The sequence below is a fragment of the Pseudochaenichthys georgianus genome, chromosome 22 (genome assembly GCF_902827115.2).
Source record: "Pseudochaenichthys georgianus chromosome 22, fPseGeo1.2, whole genome shotgun sequence".
In the NCBI taxonomy this organism is placed as follows: Eukaryota; Metazoa; Chordata; class Actinopteri; order Perciformes; family Channichthyidae; genus Pseudochaenichthys; species Pseudochaenichthys georgianus.
Window position 1 is genome coordinate 12,571,929 of NC_047524.1, and position 20,754 is coordinate 12,592,682.

The 20,754-nt window shown below is 42.3% G+C and overlaps 1 long non-coding RNA gene across 1 annotated transcript; it reads left to right on the top strand.

Moving 5' to 3' along the window:
* Positions 1 to 7,977: 7,977 nt before the first annotated feature.
* LOC139436086 (uncharacterized) lies at positions 7,978 to 8,946 on the top strand. The gene is made up of 3 exons (XR_011645298.1): positions 7,978 to 8,185; positions 8,732 to 8,780; positions 8,863 to 8,946. It is a non-coding gene; the product is annotated as an uncharacterized lncRNA (long non-coding RNA).
* Positions 8,947 to 20,754: the final 11,808 nt, after the last annotated feature.

Genomic DNA, 20,754 nt, shown 5'->3' on the forward strand with positions numbered 1-20,754 from the left:
ATTGACTTCACGAGATCCAACGAACTCAAAGGGCTTTCAATACTCGGTGAGATGTGCAAAGTCTAAATTGTTTAAAGTTAAACGTAATTAAAACTCCATGACATCAGGAGAGGGACTGCTCGAAAACAGAGATATTTGGCATATCTAGCATCGACGGATGAAAAATAGTGTTTTGGTGACACGGAGTGTTTTGGTGACACTTTAATAGTGTTTTGGTGACACGGAGTGTTTTGGTGACACTTTAAAAGACTTTGCTATGGGGGCAAAGCAGGCGAGGGGGTATGTACAGCCTCCTGAGGGTCCGATAGTTGATGTCATGCGAGCAAAATATGATGAAGAAAGTCTGTCTAAATTAAATATATTGACGGAAATGTTCGGATTTCCTAAGAGAGGTTCTTTGAGTAAATTAAAAAATCAAAAACCTAAGGGATAAATTACAAGAGTGAGAAGATGGAATGAAGAAGAAGAGTAAAATTAAAGTAAAAGACTTAGAGAAACTGGACACTCATAGAAAGTGTTTAAAATACTGGGAGGATGAAGCAGAGTGCCGTGAAAGAAGGCAATTGGCCGCGGCAATAAAAAAGATACAGGCTGAGGATAAAAGTGCAAAGGAAGAGAAAAAGTGTTTTGTGTTTCCTCCACAATATAAACCACATGATGCTTCCCTCTATCCTCTGGTTTCAGGCGTGCGGGACCCTCTCCCTCACCTAAGTTCCCCATTCCCCCCTTCCTCCCCCCGTCTGCTACCTGCTGTGGAGGCTCCTGGAGGGGCTGCTGCTGGACCAGAGGTCAACATACCAGCCGCCGCTGGAGCAGCTGCGCAGCAAGACACACAGACAGGGAGCAGAGACGAAGAGAGACAGAGAAAAGAAAATGAAGAAGAAGAAGCAGGACTGAAAAAGATCCATGACAAGAGAAAGAAAAAGAAAAGAGACGCGAAGAAAGCTGAACTCTACAGAAAAGAACACCTCCAAAAAGGAATAACTACATGCCCTGCTTTCCCTGGCCAGCTGACCATGGTCCAGGCTATTACAACCACCTGGACCCAAAGTGATGGCCGGGGCAGACAAGGGGGTTTCCGAGGCCGGAGCAATAACTACAATCGCTGTTTTAACTGCGGACAGACGGGTCATCGGTTCGCTGAATGCCCACACGAGAAGAAGAAAAAGAACTTTTGATCGGATAAATCGGACCACAACAAAGACAATTCTTCAAACTAACAGTCGAGGGAGGGAGTGGAGGAGGAAGGAATTCGGTCGGGGGAGACGGACCCCATGCCAAGCAGCATCTAACCAGGGAAGTGACACACACACACACACACACACACACACACACACACACACACACACACACACACACGCATCATACATGCTATTGAGAAATTAGAAGAATTAGAGGACATGTCTGTAATTAAAAAGGGTACATATTTGAAATATGACAGTGAATGTTTGCGTTAAGAAATGTCCCACACATTTTTGGTTGATTCTGGGGCTACACATTCTGTGGTAAAAAAAAAGGGTAGATTTGCCTGAATGCAAATTTAGTGATAGATTTATTCATATGCTGGGTTTATGAAAAGGAGAAGTTTCTGTACCACTTCAGAGTGGAGATAATGGTGTTGACAGTAATCCATTTCCCACATCAGTAAAAAACAGTTATTTTATCATCTGTCTGCCCAACACATCTACTGGGCAGAGATCTGGTTCTCCGGTTCGGCTTGGACCTCATTTTTCCACAAATGAGGGTCTTAAAGTCCGACAGCCATCTCCTACGATGGTTCAAAATTCTTGGTGAACTGTGATGTATCAATGGGCTGCTGACATATCCTGATTTTCAGGAGTTGTTGCGTTTGACTGGTCAACGTGGTTTTCCACCTGCTGTGTGGAAACTTCTCATTTTGCATTGTACTGCTAACGTGGTTGAAAGATCCGTGTAAATGCTATGATGAGAGGTTTACTGTTAGAATGTGTGAATGATGAGCTCATATTTAAAAATGTATTGGAATTCGCTGGGTAGCGCTATCTCTGTTAAGACTCACACACACACAAGACACAACCAGCTGTGTCAAATCCCAGGGGCGGTCCACACATTTCACTAGCCAGGGGGCCCCACTGATAGATGGAGGGATTTGGGTCCAATCGTTAAAGTTTGGGAGTCAGTCACTGATTAGACACCTACACACACAGAATATGTCATGTACTCTATGTCACGTGACGTGTATCAAAGGAAAATGCGCACGAACGTAGCCGTTCTGCGCACATTGCTGTTGGTTGAGGATAAGGTAATTCTCATATCTCTGAGCTTCCTGCCGCGCTTTCAGATGTGCCATACTCACTCTGGGCAGCTCACAGATATGACGTAGGGTTAATGTCCACGTTCACGTACCGTACCCATTGAAACGTGAAGCTGTTGATGGCCAGTGTTTACCTCTCTGCTTAAACAAGGGGTCATTATTCCGTGTAACGATTCCAGTGTTTCCTGTCAAAAAGATCAGAGACAAACCTCCTGACGAGTGGAGATTTGTCCAGGATTTACGATGTAAATGCAGCTGTGCATGCACGCTCGTCCGGAATTCTTATCTGATTATTTCCCAAGTTCCAGCCTGTGCAACATATTTACTGCCATAGATGTCTCAAATGTTTTTTTTTCCAGTGTTCCGGTACACAAAGACAGTCAATTTTTGTTCACATTTGAATATAATGGTAAACCTTACACATTCACACGTTTGTGTTAAGACTAAATGTTAAAAAAGTCACTAAGCAACAGATGATGTCATTCTTGCGTATGTGTTCATAACACACGGCTGTTGTTATGCTTGCTGTGACGTTACATTAGTCCGTTCTCTGCTTGTAATTATGCCGTTACAAGCTTCAAAGTTGTATTTATCATCTGAATTTGCCGAAACAAGTTTAATATTCTGAAAGCCAATACTTTGAAGATGTATAAGTGAGGTGTCTTGAGTAGTCAAAATTACCTACAAATCATTGTACACACGTGTACATATTATTCTATTTTTATGCAGCTCTGTGTGATTTTGTAGCTACAATTCAGACTAATACACTACCAGAAGTGGAATAAGTACTCAGATATTGTAGTGAAATTAGAAGTACTCAGATATTGTACTTGAGTAAAGGAATAAGTACTCAGATCTTGTACTTGAGTAAAAGTAGAAATACCAGAGTGTTACAGTAAAAGTCCTGCATTCAAAATGTTCTTCAAGTAAAAGTAGAAAAGTATTATAAAAATATAGTGAAAGTAAAGACAGCTTTGCTTGATTCACCATTTATTTGTATTGTTCATTTGACTTGTACTCTCCAGCGCTGTGTTGGGCCCTAGATTTCCATAACAGCTGTCAGCAGCCAAGCTTGGGTAATGCCAATCCATTACCAAACTACTGCCAATCAGGAACTGAGAAGTTTGTGGAACGTCCTTGTCACACATTTCAGACGGTAGTCTACCATATCTGCTCTCCAACAACCACCATTTCTGAGTTGCTCGTTCACACTATATAATCTGTGTTGCTTAATGTCCCCAAGCAAATGGTCATATCATGAGGTAATATGCTGTGCACCCTCTACATCACGGAATGTTACGTGTCATGCCATATTGCTTATGAAGTAGTTACTGTCATGCTACATAACTGACATGATTGTCAATTAACACATGAGCAGTCGTTACATGACCAATGACGTCTGCCCATGATGTGTAACAGTGTTTTTCTGTACGTTTCAGATATATGTGAGGATGCCAAGGCTGAAGAGGCAAAAGATGAGTCACTTCACTCGAAAAGCAGTTCCTCCTCACAACACAGGTCAGTGCCATGAATCCATTCAATGCACATGTGCTACATTGCCTTCCTCTGTTATTATCCAGCCAACGACAGTTGGTAACAGGTGGTTTACATTGCCTATTAAAGGACAACCAAGGGCCAAGTTGCGTGCTCTTGCTGCATTGATACGACACACACTTTCATGTGTCTGCACATGGAAGGGTTCAGTGCTGGACTCCGTTCAGATGGAAGCACAGAAGATGTATAAGGTGCACACTACATCTTCCGAAGTGACCTTCAGTAGCACATCTCCCAATGACAGCCGCCCATTGTCAACAGCCAAAGGTGTTGTATTGACAAAGTGCTTTGTGCCCCTTAACAAGTGGTGCCCAAACGGAAATGACGGCAAACACTTACTGCCAAGTCACACTGTGCCTGAAGTACTGAGTCCCAGTCATTGTACAGCGCCCCCTGAACATGTCAGATATGTTCAAGGGCATTTCCATCAAGCCCACCCCAAATAACGTGCACATGCAGGACGTCAATGTGTTGCCATGTCTTTGGCCGCTATGGCTTGTCACAAGGGGAAATCGGTCATGACTTGGAACAGACTACAACTTGATGAGGTTCTCAATGCTGGGAACAAGCTGTACTCTTTCCTGGCTAGAAGCCATTGCATATCTGATCTGTCCGGCCAAAACATCTTCTGATTGCTGATTTGCCACCCACTGTCACTTTACCACCTTACACATACACGTTGGACTGCAGCAGCCCCGTCAGTGGAGATCTGTTTAAGGACACCGGTGAGCTCTACCGTCTTGGGCTTGCATTCCCTTTAAAGGCCAGTCTTAACAAGATCTTTGCCACATACAATCAATGCTTCCTCACTGTTGCAACAACTACTTGTGCTATATTCCATCAGGACGGACAGTATGTTGTTGTTGACTCGCATGCACGTGACGTCAAAGGCAAGCCCAGTTCAACAGGAAAAAGCTTACTGCTATGCTACAGGACTGTGGACGACATATGTGTTCACATTCGTCTTTGCAGTGGCTACACACAATCCACATTCGGAGCCAACTTTGAGATAACAGGAGTTACTCTGAACAGCACAGTGATGATTTCAAGCCGCCGCACTTCTTCTGATGTCAGTGCTACGCCGCCCACCTCAGAACCTCCTGATATTGATGCTGATGCAGTACACACACAGCAACACCTACTGCGCCAGTGTACAGACATACTTGCCAAGCCTGATTGTGAAGTGAATCTGGACATACTTGCCCCAAGTCCTGTTCAGCTGGTAGGCGCCACACACAGTATGGACAACGAAGATGTTACAATCATTGGTGTAACGACAATGCCAGCATATCAGTTCTATGTGTTGTCCAAAGACGTGGCACACACTTTGAGTAATCAGTTACAGGTGCACTACACGGACAATGGGGCACCCCCCGGTGGATTGTATGCCGCCCTCGGTGCCCCGTGCTCAACTGACGACATTGTCGCTGATGGCAACTGCTTTTTCAGAGCCATATCACAAGTCGTGTGTGGGAGCCAAGATTCCCATCACATATTCAGGCATAACATTGTTCACAACAAACCCCAACTAATTCTGTGTCATCTTGCACTTGTAACCAACCCTACTGTGCATTACTTTACAGTCATTTCCACAGGTTGTTCCACTTTCTGCAAAAACGTCTCTGCATAATCCATCCACATTCCCACATCTACACATATCACTTCTCACACAACACCAATCACTCTGTTTAATTACATACACTAAATAAATCACACCAACATTTCACTATTTCCATTCCAGTTCACAAACTGTTTTACTTTTTCTTCTCTCCCATACCACACCTAATCACCTACATGTCTTACTACACAGGGAATGGAGAGGTCTTTCATGCTTATAGCAAACCCCACTGCCCTGCTAACAGGACATTTAACATTACATAGCATGCTGTTCCCAATTACGTCAGATCAATTTTATCCTGCAATACAGTGCAATACATATGTTCCAACTACATATCTAGTCATACATCACTATTACCCAACACACAGCTTCACACATCATTGTTGTGCCATTGACAACATCACATTAACAACTGTATTGCAGGTTTGCTTTTTGATCAATACACACAGCCACAACAAGCAAACACCACTGGTATGGACTCTCATATGAGACAGGGTTCAAATCCCTGTAGTGGCTTGAACTATTGTTGGACTGCACACATTTCTTTAACACGCCAAATATATCCCGTAAAAACTCAAAAAACTCTTAACTATACCTCCATTCAACAACTATAACATCAACCACAAATCAACACCCTGCTTACACAGCCAGAACCACTAACACACAAGCCTAATACCTCCTGGTCAGATCACACGCAGCTCATTTACCACGACTCCAGCACGCCTGCAGGACGCCGGGACGACCGGCGACCCTCCCCGACAGGCGCTCCGACGCGAAGGCCCGCCCACAACTGCGTGCACGTCTGTGACCGCAGTTTTAATTCTATATGTTATTCTGTAGATTGTGTACATTACTTTCCACTTCACTGCTTGTTGCACCTGGTTAGAAGCTAAACTGCATTTCGTTCTCTCAGTACCTGTAATATGTGCAATAACAATAAAGTTTAATCTAATATTGAGCAGGAACAAATGTATTTACTTAGTACATATCTGACATTAACGATTAAACACATTTGTGCATTCTTTATAAATGCAAACCGAGTCAAGCCGACTCCGGAGGTGGCGGTATGCACCTTAAAGTTGTTTGCAATCCGCCAAAAAACCGAGAGAAGAAGAAGAAGAAGAAGCCGTCTCCGAGCTGTCCGACTTCAGGCGAGCTTTTTGAGACCTCCCCCGGCTGCGATCGGCTACTCTCGTCTACTTTCGAGGCGAGCCGCAATGTGTCTCAAACAAGCCTACTCCATAGCGTCAAAAAATCAACAGTGACCCCTAGTTTCCACCGGGGCCCTTTCTCATTTCTCGAACTCCCCTCCTCGACTCCCCTCCTCGACTCCTATCCTCGATACTTAGTCCCGCCCACAGGAGATGCGAGCGGAGGAGCCGAGGAGTGGAACCGAGGAGAGAGGAGGGGAAGCAGCAGGCGGTTAGAGAAATGAGAACTCCTCTCCTCTGAGCGGTCATTTTAAAGAGACGTCCATTAATGATGACAGGAGGCACAGCAGCCTCTGTCTGATGGACAGATGTGTTCATGATGACTTATATATTTACTTTGATTCATTCCCAGTGCGGTATAATGAGACAATAACAGGCTACAGATGCGGACACGCACACACACATATATATATGTGTATATATTTATATAAATAAATACAATTTCAGAATCAAACGGAGCACTCTCATAATAACGTAACACTATCAGAGACTGGATATATCCCCCCCCTCTCCCCTTTGGTCGCTACAATGAGGAAAATAAATTACGGGCCAAAAGTTGTATTTACAAGTATTAAAAGTAAGCAGAGGACACCAAACCAACAGACCTGTCTGTCCGCTGCATCTACGCACACACTGTACCACACACACCTACACACTGTACCACACGCACACACACGCACGCACATACAGCTCCTAAAACAGGCTACAGCCGTTGTGTATTTTATTGTGAAGCACTGAATGGTTTTAGAAAAATATCGACTCTTTGTTTGTAGATATCTACTACTAAACTAAAGCAAATAAAGAGAGTAGGCCTGTTATACTGAGCGATATATATTATACACACTGCTCTGCTTTCTGCAAGGACCTCACAGCTGTTCTCTCTGTAAACATCGCGTCGCGATGAAAGCAGTTTCTAAAATAATATCCAGGGGATGCATGCAGAGCTGTCATTGGCTGAGATAAGTCCGGCCGTGCGTCACGACTCTTTGAAACATCTCTGTTCCCGGAAATGCATCCGCGAAGGAGCCGTGGAGGACCCATCAGTGTATCCTCGGTTAGAGCTCCTCCAGAGAGCCTCCTCGATGCTCGGTCCTCGACGTGCATTTAGAGAAATGGGATGTCCTTCAACATGGCGCGCTAAAATTCATTTCCGGGTCACTACCGGAGGACAGAGGAGTCGAGGAGGGGGATTTGATGAAATGAGAAAGGGCCCGGGTCCGTCTGCGTCGCGTAACGGCTGCGCCGCGGTTTTGGTCCGGCCTCCTCCGGGTCATACGAGAAGGTCCTCGCTGCGGAACGCGGAATGGGGCGGGGTCGGATAAAAGGCGGGGTTGGATGTCCGACCCCGCCCAGAGAAGAGTTCCGACATCTCCGTTCACTCCAATGGACCAGTTTTTTACAGCAATGACGGATCGCGGAGCACTTCCGGGAAACTATTGAGAGGATCTGCGGCTAGCAGTCTATGGTTGCAGCATAATAGACCCGACCGTTCGTGATGGACTTTTAAAGGTAAGAAGACGTTTAAAGATTTATATTGCGGATATTATCAGAACATCTGAATCAAATTAACTACACATGTGTATTAAAGGATGTTAGTGGATTATCCCTTCAATCAGTATATTTGACGTTTACAGATAACAGATTAGATTAGGCTAGAATGCCGGATAACGTTAGCAACACACGTTAACCACGAACAGCCTATTAATCCGTTCTCCTAATGTTATTTCCTCCAACGTTGTGGAATTAGAGAAAAGGGGCTTCTTAACGTGCTTTTATCCGGGTGGAGGGAGTTGGGGCGTGTGATTGTAGTGGGTGGAGGTGGTGAAATGAGGATATCCATTTTGGAGTTCAAGCTAGTATAATATAGTTAACGTTACACAATAATAAGGAAGAGAGCTATTTTTGTGATACATCGCTATCGATATGGATTTAGAGTGGATATTTGAGACTTCCAAACAGTAAACAAAAACGTAATTTATGGGTGAGTGTTTTTAGCAGAGTCATATTATGTCTTTGTGATTCTGTTGATTATTACCGTTCTGTATTATGTTGCAGCTCAGCTGATGCAAAGGGAGAGGGACTTAAGTGAGAGTGAAAACACAAGGTACGTTTTAAAATAGGTCGGCAATTTCCCATCCTCTGGTTGCTAGATGTATCTAACCCTTTCTCCTGTCTCCCTCTTTCAGCACCAGAACCCCAGGGGGATTCTGGAGCCTAAAGACCTGCAATGAGACCCTCACCCCGCACCTGAGTCTCAACTCCCAGAGCTTTGCAAGCCTCTCCCTGTTATTTTTATTAAACAGACGTTAAGCTTCCCAATGGTGTGGTCTTCGTTTTGTGAAAAATATGATTACATCACATATGTTGTTGCTGTTGTTGTCTTTTGTGATAGTTACATTGCTCCTGCTGACTTGAGCCAGCCATTCTTTCCTCCTCTCTATGTCAGTGGGGAAACCTTACATTCATACTCCTTTCTCTGAGCGCTTGAAGCATCCCCAGGCAGCACAGCATTTATGTTCAGGTTGAAATTTGAGTCGGACTATTTAATGTTTTTTGAGCATTGATAAAGAAAACCTTAAGGTTCATGCCTGTTTTGAAGAGCGCGGTTGAATGTTTACATCAGCAAAGCCTTTCACTGTTGTATAGATTTTTTGTTTGTATACTTGGTTTGGTTTTTATATTTACTGTATTTGCTTTTTCGGTTCTGTTATCTTAATGATTGTTCTGTTATATGATAAATGTTGTAAATAATAAATGCTTTTTCTATCCTATTAAATGCAGTGCAATGTATCATTTGAAATATATGGACGATATGAGTATGCACAGAACTGACTAAATGAATAATCAATTAAAACAAATATTAAATAATATACTTAAATACACTATCATCTAAAACAAATATTAAATAATGAACTTAAATACACTAATATAGAATATATGACTTTTTATACCACATATTTAAATACATTCATGCATTTAATTAGTATGAAGTTTGTATATTTAGTTTTTAAATTATATTTAGTCGAGTGCAGATTAATTATATTTAGTCAGTGCAGATTTGTGTCTGTACTTATTGTAGTTGTCCAGCAGATGATGCTATTTGTGTCATTAGGATATCCATACACCCCGCCCATCGGACGTCCAGCCCCGCCCACATCCGACCCCGCCCCATTCCGCGTTCCGCAGCCAGGGCCTATAGGGTCATACCCTACCGGGCGCGTTTCAGAAGCGTCTTGCCTGCCGGCTCGCAGTTTCAGTTGATTTGAGCATATTTCCTGGACTACTTTGTACAGACAAAGTTAATAATAATTGTAATATCCCAGTTATAAACGACATGAATCAAAGATGTGTTGCTGTATTTTAGTGGTAAAATCATCATAATTATTCTATATATATAATTTACACAGTGCCTGTAAACCGGAGGAGAACGCTGGCATTTCTCCTCCTACTTGAACGACTACGGAGGGATAGGGTCTGCAAAATGAGTTTGTGTGCCGGATTTTGAAGCGCCCCCTGTAATTTTGGCCAGGAAAGTCACAATGTCACCAAAATCACACTGGTGTTGCCTGTTCCCCTCTAGTTTATGCTCACCAAAGCATTTTACTCTGGGCCTTGCAGGTGAAAAACTAAAGAGGGGCTTCAAAATCCGGCAGATCAGGTGTTGGTGTTGCCATTTGTTTTGTGTAGCGTGGTTCTACAAGCAAGTCAATGCATTCATTGGGTGGTATCAGAGAGTTACACAGGTCTGTAAATGCAATGAAAACAATTGGCCACAGCAAATAGTTTATATTAAACATGTAATTTTTACTTTTGAATACTTTAGTACAAAGGATGTCTTGAATAATGTAAGTGATATATGTGTACACATATAAATCATTAGTCAAAACAGGGCTACATTTGATTTAATTAAAAGGTATAATATGTGGTAAACTGAAGAGCCCTTTGGGAGCCGAAAGCGCCGGCTCTTCTTGGTGAGCCAAATGATCCGGCTCAGCAAGAAGAGCCGGAATTCCCATCACTAGAACAATAGGCTTGTTTGAGACACATTGCGGCTCGCCTCGAAAGTAGACGAGAGTACCGCCAGCGCCACCTCCGGAGTCGGCTTGACTCGGTTTGCATTTATAAAGAATGCACAAATGTGTTTAATCGTTAATGTCAGATATGTACTAAGTAAATATATTTGTTCCTGCTCAAGATTAGATTCAACTTTATTGTTATTGCACATATTACAGGTACTGAGAGAACGAAATGCAGTTTAGCTTCTCAGGTGCAACAAGCAGTGAAGTGGAAAGTAATGTACACAATCTACAGAATAACATATAGAATGAATTGAATAATGAATAAACAGTGGGGTATGAATACACTAGATATCAGCCTGTGAGCAGTATGAACAGTGTGTATGAATATGCTAAGATATATAAAGTATGAAAACGGTAAGCAGTATAGTATAAAATATATAGATATTAATTTCATGATGATAAATATTGTGGAACAATGATGACAAATGGGAATGGATGTGGCGACGTAAAACTGACACAAAACAACAACAAACTTTTGCCAGCCAATTGGAGAGTTTCATCAGCAGCACGTGGTAAAAACCACCAATGAGCGCTCAGCTCGAGATACCAGCGAGCCGTTTCCCATCAAGCATTTCGCTTCCGCAGCTCGTGGAGAGCAACTGCGCCAACTCGCCTCGCCTTGCTCTCAAGGCTGCGGGCGTCTTTGTCCCGCGAGATTTCAAAGTCTCATGTGGGCGAGCCGCCAGAGCAAGTCGGACAAAATAGGCTTGTTTGAGACAGCGGCTCGCCTCGAAAGTAGACGAGAGTAGCCGATCGCAGCCGGGGGAGGTCTCAAAAAGCTCGCCTGAAGTCGGACAGCTCGGAGGCGGCTTCTTCATCTTCTTCTTCTTCTCTCGGTTTTTTGGCGGATTGCAAACAACTTTAAGGTGCATACCGCCACCTCCGGAGTCGGCTTGACTCGGTTTGCATTTATAAAGAATGCACAAATGTGTTTAATCGTTAATGTCAGATATGTACTAAGTAAATACATTTGTTCCTGCTCAATATTAGATTCAACTTTATTGTTATTGCACATATTACAGGTACTGAGAGAACGAAATTCAGTTTAGCTTCTCAGGTGCAACAAGCAGTGAAGTGGAAAGTAATGTACACAATCTACAGAATAAAATATAGAATGAATTGAATGATGAATAAACAGTGGGGTATGAATACACTAGATATCAGCCTGTGAGCAGTATGAACAGTGTGTATGAATATGCTAAGATATATAAAGTATGAAAACGGTAAGCAGTATAGTATAAAATATATAGATATTAATTTCATGATGATAAACATTGTGGAACAATGATGACAAACGGGAATGGATGTGGCGACGTAAAACTGACACAAAACAACAAACTTTTGCCAGCCAATTGGAGAGTTTCATCAGCAGCACGTGGTAAAAACCACCAATGAGCGCTCAGCTCGAGATACCAGCGAGCCGTTTCCCATCAAGCATTTCGCTTCCGCAGCTCGTGGAGAGCAACTGTGCCAACTCGCCTCGCTCTCAAGGCTGCGGGCGTCTTTGTCCCGCGATATTTCAAAGTCTCATGTGGGCGGGCCTCCAGAGCAAGTCAGACAAAATGACTAACCATCATGCAACGCACTAGCAAGACGTTGATCGCAACTGCGCAGGTCTGCGCAGGTCTTGCTTGTCTCAAACAAGCCTAATGACTTCTTCTGCGAGGATTTATAAAAGCAGCTGGAATCCCTTAAGTTGCTATTGGATAAAAAAAGTTAGGAAACGCCCCTATAGGAAACACCTCCTTGCTGCGGTCTGCAGCCAGACCCATCTCAGATTTCCAGGATGTCCAGGATTCAAAAGTTGAGCAATGTTCAACTTTTGAAGCTGAGCTGGAAGCGCCAGCCAATCAAACACGTTTATGCAAATCTGACAGTAGAAGCGCTAGCCAATCAAACTATGTGTAAGCAGGGAGAGCCAGACCGCAGTTCATTTCCTCATATTCCAAACGAGAAATTACAGTAGCAAATCACCCGGTTCTTTACGACCAGAAATATTAACGGGATACAAACCGGAGGAACCAGGCATGGAGGGAGGTGGCAGAGACAGTGGGTGAAACTGGTAGGTTTTCGCCTGTTTTTGGGGAGTTTATATATATATATATATATATATATATATATATATATTGCTCGCATAAAATCCCCGGGTTTTTTTTGCTTTGTATGTTGGGGGCGGGAGATTCATGTGATTGGTTGTTGGTCGCATTGCTCCCAAAAAATCCGAGATGGGTCTGGCTGCAGACCGCAGCAAGGAGGCGTTTCCTATAGGGGCGTTTCCTAACTTTTTTTATCCAATAGCAACTTAAGGGATTCCAGCTGCTTTTATAAATCCTCGCAGAAGAAGTCATTGTTCTAGTGATGGGAATTCCGGCTCTTCTTGCTGAGCCGGATCATTTGGCTCACCAAGAAGAGCCGGCTCTTTCGGCTCCCAAAGGGCTCTTCAGTTTACCACATATTATACCTTTTAATTAAATCAAATGTAGCCCTGTTTTGACTAATGATGTATATGTGTACACATATCACTTGAATTATTCAAGACATCCTTTGTACTAAAGTATTCAAAAGTAAAAATTACATGTTTAATATAAATTATTTGCTGTGGCCAATTGTTTTCATTGCATTTACAGACCTGTGTAACTCTCTGATACCACCCAATTAATGCATTGACTTGCTTGTAGAACCACGCTACACAAAACAAATGGAAACACCTATACAAACTATTTTAAAAAGGGGCTACTGTATCAACCTATATAAAGTATATAAATATAGTTTGTCTCCTTGCAGGAGAGGGGAGCGTGCTTTGAGATCAACTGCTAGGCTGCAGCGGGGAGAAGAGGGGGACAAAAATAGATCTCCGTCCTCCGTGTTTTATTCTTATAGAAGTAAGAAGAGAAGTAATGGGTCAGAAACCCTCCTTTTTACGCAGCGGTCCAGACATTCTTTCACACACAGTGACGTCACGAGCTACCCACAATGCAACGCGCGCCATAGATATATATATATAAATCCGCCATTTTCCTGGAGGTGCTAATATCCTGGAGGTGCTAATGTAAACAGCTAGCTAACGTAGCCAGGCAGAGCGCACTAGGTTTTTTTTCTGAATTAACAACCGAAGAAATCGCTGCATGTCTTCGGATTACATCTCTGGACTTGAGGGGTGTTCTCTAGGTCGTTACCAGCGTAAACTAGAGCTGTGTGGGTTGTCCGATTGCCCTTACAGACTGCCTGCAGATGTATGGAAAAACGACCCTCGAAAGTGGCCTTCGTCGATTTTGGCAGCATCTACGTCTATATTCTGGAAACACCAGGTGAATACCCCACTTGTCAAAATAATATTATCATGCCAATGCATATATGTGGTATTTTAGAGTTGACTAGATATTGATTAAGGCAATAGACTATGATATTCTGCTTGCACCTCGCGCATGGCGCATACCGGAAGTACGGTGTCGCCCTCGCCCTCGGCCCAAAACCCGTATGTGTGTGTGAAAGAATAGACATCATAGCTACGGCGACATATATTCAGTTGCCAGTTACTTTTGGCATTAGGGCAGGGATATCTTTCAAGGTTTGACATAATGAATTTTAAAGCAAGCAACGATGTTTTCAAATCTGTAATCAAAAAGCTCCTCAAAAACACTATAGAAGCAGTTCCTGCCGTTGTTACGTTAGTTCAAACAGTAACAACGGACTACTTTTCTTAGCGGATGCATGTCAATTTAAATCAATACATACAACTATTTTTTAAATCAATAAAATATTTTTCTAAATCCATAAAAGCATTTCAATTATTATTGGGAGTCATGTCGTTACTTTGTTGAGAATGTGGCCATGTGTAATAAGCGGGATAATGTCCACATTGCACATTGCATAATGTGCCTTCATGCCGATCTAGATCCCTCCGCAAAAACAAAACACAAAAACGGCTCGTTCGCGGGCGAGAGCCGGCTCCCGTCGTTCACTATAGGAAACGCCCCTATAGGAAACGCCCCTATAGGAAACGCCTCCTTGCTGCGGTCTGCAGCCAGACTCTATTGAAAAATCCCCAAGCTGTCAGACACGCCCAGCTCCAAGATTTTCAAGATTTTTGAAAAGCTGCTGTGTGGCAACCCTGTCTCCTAAAAATTACGTTCCCACAGAACTAAACTGCATTCTCAATTACGTTTAGCTAGAAACGTATTTTCTCCCACGTTACGTTAGTTATGAACGTATCTCAAATACGTTTATTTTCTACATATCTTCTAGAAACGTATTTTCTCCCACGTTACGTTTGTTATGAACGTATCTCAAATACGTTTATTTTCTACATATCTTTGCCATTTATTGTCTTGCTTATAATAATGATAATTAGTTATTTATAAATATCATTTTAGAGCACACCTTTGAAATCGACAATCGGGCTCGATATATGGTTAAATTAAAATCAGTAGGCGAGGCTGTAATTTCGCCAGCTGTTACTCTCATGTGCGAGGCAGAACATAATAGTTTTAACATGCCAAAAAGCTGCTGTGTCGTTTATTGCACCTCAAACATTAAAACAAATCCAGAGTTACGTGTTTCTGTACTTCCTCTAAGAAGAAAGGACAGTATCAGAAGAGCTCTGTGACTTCAGGCTTGATCGCCGTTCAAATGACAGCGCTGGTTTCCCCAAAAGTGGGCGGGGCTGTAAAGTGAAGTAGATTTACTCTCTATTATTCAAAACCATTCTATTTATTCTAACGTAAATTACATGCCAGTGTTTTATCTTTTATTTATTTGTTTTTATTTTAAATCGTATAATGTCTGACTTTTTTTCCGTCTGTGAGGAAAAGAAATGGGGCTCAGAGCCTCAAAATACTGAAATCTGTATTTTTTAAAATCTTTTCCTTCTAATTTATTATTCTTTTCTAAATAACACACTGTTATTTACTCAACAATAACACACAATTATCCTTGTTTTTATTTATTCATTTAATTCTATAATCTTGGGCTTTTTAGCCGTAAATAAAGTCACCGGAAACAGACGGGACATTTTGAGCGATACACACCACAAAGCCACTAAACTGATTACCCAAGATCCTCAGCTTGAAGCTTTTTGATTGGATGTTTTAGCCGCAATGCACGCTGGGATATGGTGTTGATATGATATGGAGATATGATATCCGACAACGAAAAATAAAATAATACCTAATTCAGAGTGTGCTCGCTTTTCTCTTTGGAAGTCATCACATAACGGCATTGTAATACACGGTTCAGCTGCATTAAATATTACACATCTGCCGTAATTCTTTATTTATAGAGAGAGACAAACAGGAGAACTGCTGCCAAAACTGAATACTTGACGTGGATCATAAATATATCAACAATTAAACAACATCTTCAATTTCTTTTCACAAAATACGTCTCCTTGCAGTATCAATAGTAATTCGGCTGACTTTTATATTTGATTCCAATTGGTATATAGGTTATATTTACACCATAACGGTGCACAGCTGATAGAAAAGGACTTGTAGTTTTTAAAGATATTACTGATTTTCTTTGAATATAAGAATCTAAATACTGAGTTGAGAGAATAGTCAGGGGATTTGGGTGATGGGAGACACATCTATGGAATCACAATTTCAATAGCCTACTATTAAATGACGGATAGCCTATGCCTTTCTGTCTGTGATGTTTTACAAATCAGATATTAATGTGTAGAAGTAAAACAAGAGAAATAGTATAGCAATATCCTGTAAAATTATGTAAAAACATGAATAAAACTACACATCTTCAGATGTTATACATAAGTGTCTACACTAATAATACAAAGTTATTATTATTATTAGTATGCTGTGTGTACCTTGTGTGCACCGCCTAGTGGTTAAAGCATGTTATTGAATTATTTTTGTTGAATAATCTTATTTGATCAAAACAATATTAAGAGTACATACTTTCATAGGGGGAAAGTAGAAGGTCAATGATAGAAATATAGAATATAAAAAGTCAAGAAGATACTAAGTGATCTCTACAATAAAACAGTTTAGTGCTGGATGTACAAAGATATTAATAGGAGGATGTGCAAAACAGAAAAACGAATTAACCTTTATTAACACATTAAAAAATACTTTAGGTTAAGGTCTTCTTTTAAACAAGAAAAAAGCTCTGGGGGTATCTATCTACAGATGAATATTAAGCCTGACAAAGTACTTAACGTCTAAAATATTGCTTTCCTGCAATGTTAACTATGTTGAAACACTTATTTTAAATGATATTATACACATTAATTATACTCTTATGTATGTAGATAGAATAAGAAATGTGCAGAATATGACAGTTTAATGGTGGAGGTATACAGTACACACATATTGATAGATGTCTGTTGAGGAACCTGCGACCCAAGTTGTGTATAAGATCAATACACCTTAGAAAACCTTGAAATCTTGAAAGGGATATGCAAAATAGCCATTATACAGTTTTTAATTAACTATTAGTAGAGAATAACGAGTAATGAATATACTTTATAAAGATCAGCAGATAAATGTTTAGTCTTCTCAAGCACCAACTATCAAATATCTCTCCTGATTGTTGGCACTTGACAATCACCTTCCCTGAATTGTATTCAGGTGTAACTAAAGTCTGCTTTAAGGGTTGTTTATATTCCACATCATTAATCAGAATCTGCAAAGTAACTAAACTAAATGTAGTGGAGTAAAAATACCAGGTTAACCTCTGAATTGTAGTGGAGTAGAATAACAAAGTAACAATGAGCTGTCGTGTGGGTATATATTAATGCTGCCCATTATGGATACAAGCGATTTTCACCCATTTAGTAATTAAATGTTTTAAATGTGTACACACCAATGTGTTTCCTATCGCCTAAACCTCCAGGGCTGTACACAGTTTAATACTGTCAACTTCTACATTTGGGAAAAACGTCGTTTAAAACTACAATTCCCAGTAGAGACGTGCCATAGAGAACATGTTGCGAAACACAATAGCCAGCATGTGTAGTTCTGGTGGGGCGTTCGAGTCCAGTTTTGAATAGTCTGCCGTGGTTTCGTTCCATTTCAAAGAGCTTGACGCTCGGCGTAACCTTGGCGCAACATCACGGGGTTTGTCAACGGGACTGTAGTCCCAAACGATAGCTGGGGATTATGGGTAGTGTAGTGTCTTGGGCCATCCTAAATCTCGAAAATGTCCCGTCTGTTTCTGGTGACTTTATTTACGGCTAAAAAGCATGCTAAAATGCCCAAGATTATAGAATTAAACGAATAAATAAAAACAAGGATAATTGTGTGCTATTGTTGAGTAAATAACAGTGTGTTATTTAGAAAAGAATAACAAATTAGAAGGAAGAGATTTTAAAAAATACAGATTTCAGTATTTTGAATCTCTAAACCCCATTTCTTTTCCTCAAAGACGACAAAAAAAGTCCGACATTATACGATTTAAAATAAAAACAAATAAATAAAAAGATAAAACACTGGCATGTAATACGTTAGAATAAATAGAATGGTTTTGAATAATAGATGACAGTAAAATCTACTTCACTTTACAGCCCCGCCCACTTTTGGGGAAACCAACGCTGTCATTTGAACGGCGATCAAGCCTGAAGCCACAGAGCTCTTCTGTTACGGCCCGTCTACACTACAGCGTCGAAAGCTCCAAGCTGCTCCAAGCTGCCCATTCACTTTCAATGGGGTGACGTCACATAGCCGCGCTTTTTCGCCGAACTGAATTGTGGGTAGCAGAGCGAGGCGTCTCAGGCGACCCAGGCGACCAGAAGTTGAACATTGTTCAACTTCTGGTCGCCTGGACGCCGGAGTAGCCAGCGCCAGCCAATCAAATCCCGTTTCCCAAAATCTGACAGCTGAATGACCAGACCCTCTTCACCTCCCGGGATACAAACCGGAGGAACCAGGCATGGAGGGAGGTGGCAGAGACAGTGGGGGAAACTGGTAGGTTTTCGCCTGTTTGGGGAGTTTATATATATATTGCTCGCATAAAATCCCCGGGGGTTTTTGCTTTGTATGTCGGGGGCGGGAGATTCATGTGATTGGTTGTTGGCCGTGTTGCTTGAATAAAATCCCCAAGCTCCAGACACGCCCAGCTCCAAGCTATTTTTGGAGCTGTAGTGTGGACGCTCCGTTACGGCCCGTCTACACTACAGCGTCGAAAGCTCCAAGCTGCTCCAAGCTGCCCATTCACTTTCAATGGGGTGACGTCACGTAGCCGCGCTTTTTCGCCGAACTGAATTGTGGGTAGCAGAGCGAGGCGTCTCAGGCGACCCAGGCGACCAGAAGTTGAACATTGTTCAACTTCTGGTCGCCTGGACGCCGGAGTAGCCAGCGCCAGCCAATCAAATCCCGTTTCCCAAAATCTGACAGCTGAAGCGCTAGCCAATCAAACCGCGTCTAAACTGGGAGAGATATCCCGCCGTTCATTTCTATATTTCAAAAAAAGTCGGAGGAGAAACTAACTATCGCCGTAGCGAATCACCCGGTTTTGTATGACCAGACCCTCTTCACCTCCCGGGATACAAACCGGAGGAACCAGGCATGGAGGGAGGTGGCAGAGACAGTGGGGGAAACTGGTAGGTTTTCGCCTGTTTGGGGAGTTTATATATATATATTGCTCGCATAAAATCCCCGGGGGTTTTTGCTTTGTATGTCGGGGGCGGGAGATTCATGTGATTGGTTGTTGGCCGTGTTGCTTGAATAAAAGCTGTAGTGTGGACGCTCCGTTACAGAGCGTCCACACTACAGCTCCAAAAATAGCTTGGAGCTGGGCGTGTCTGGAGCTTGGGGATTTTATTCAAGCAACACGGCCAACAACCAATCACATGAATCTCCCGCCCCCGACATACAAAGCAAAAACCCCCGGGGATTTTATGCGAGCAATATATATATAAACTCCCCAAACAGGCGAAAACCTACCAGTTTCCCCCACTGTCTCTGCACCTCCCTCCATGCCTGGTTCCTCCGGTTTGTATCCCGGTAGGTGAAGAGGGTCTGGTCATACAAAACCAGGTGATTCGCTACGGCGAAAGTTAGTTTCTCCTCCGACTTTTTTTGAAATATAGAAATGAACGGCGGGATATCTCTCCCAGCTTAGACGCGGTTTGATTGGCTACGGCTTCAGCTGTCAGATTTTGGGAAACGGGATTTGATTGGCTGGCGCTGGCTACTCCGGCGTCCAGGCGACCAGAAGTTGAACAATGTTCAACTTCTGGTCGCCTGGGACGCCTGAGACGCCTCGCTCTGCTACCCACAATTCAGTTCGGCGAAAAAGCGCGGCTACGTGACGTCACCCCATTGAAAGTGAATGGGCAGCTTGGAGCAGCTTGGAGCTTTCGACGCTGTAGTGTAGACGGGCCGTTACTGTCCTTTCTTCTTAGAGGAAGTACAGAAACACGTAACTCTGGATTTGTTTTAATGTTTGAGGTGCAATGAACGACACAGCAGCTTTTTGGCATGTTAAAACTATTATGTTCTGCCTCGCACATGAGAGTAACAGCTGGCGAAATTACAGCCTCGCCTACTGATTTTAATTTAACCATATATCGAGCCCGATTGTCGATTTCAAAGGTGTGCTCTAAAATGATATTTATAAATGACTATTATCATTATTATAAGCAAGACAATAAATGGCAAAGATATGTAGAAAATAAACGTATTTCAGATACGTTCATAAGGAACGTAACCTGGGAGAAAACATGTTTCTAGAAGATATGTAGAAAATAAACGTATTTGAGATACGTTCATAACAAACGTAACGTGGGAGTAAATACGTTTCTAGCTAAACGTAATTGAGAATGCAGTTTAGTTCTGTGGGAACGTAATTTTTAGGAGACAGGGTTGTGTGTGGACGTACGTTACGTCCACACAGCAGCTTCAGAAGAATCTTCCACCGCTTCTCTGCCCATTGACTTTGAATGGGGATGACCCCATGACGATGACGATCGCGGCCACTTTAGTCAATGGGTGCTATTCCACCAGACCTGCTGTGCCGCGGCTTGAAGCGTCCCAGAAGCTCCTC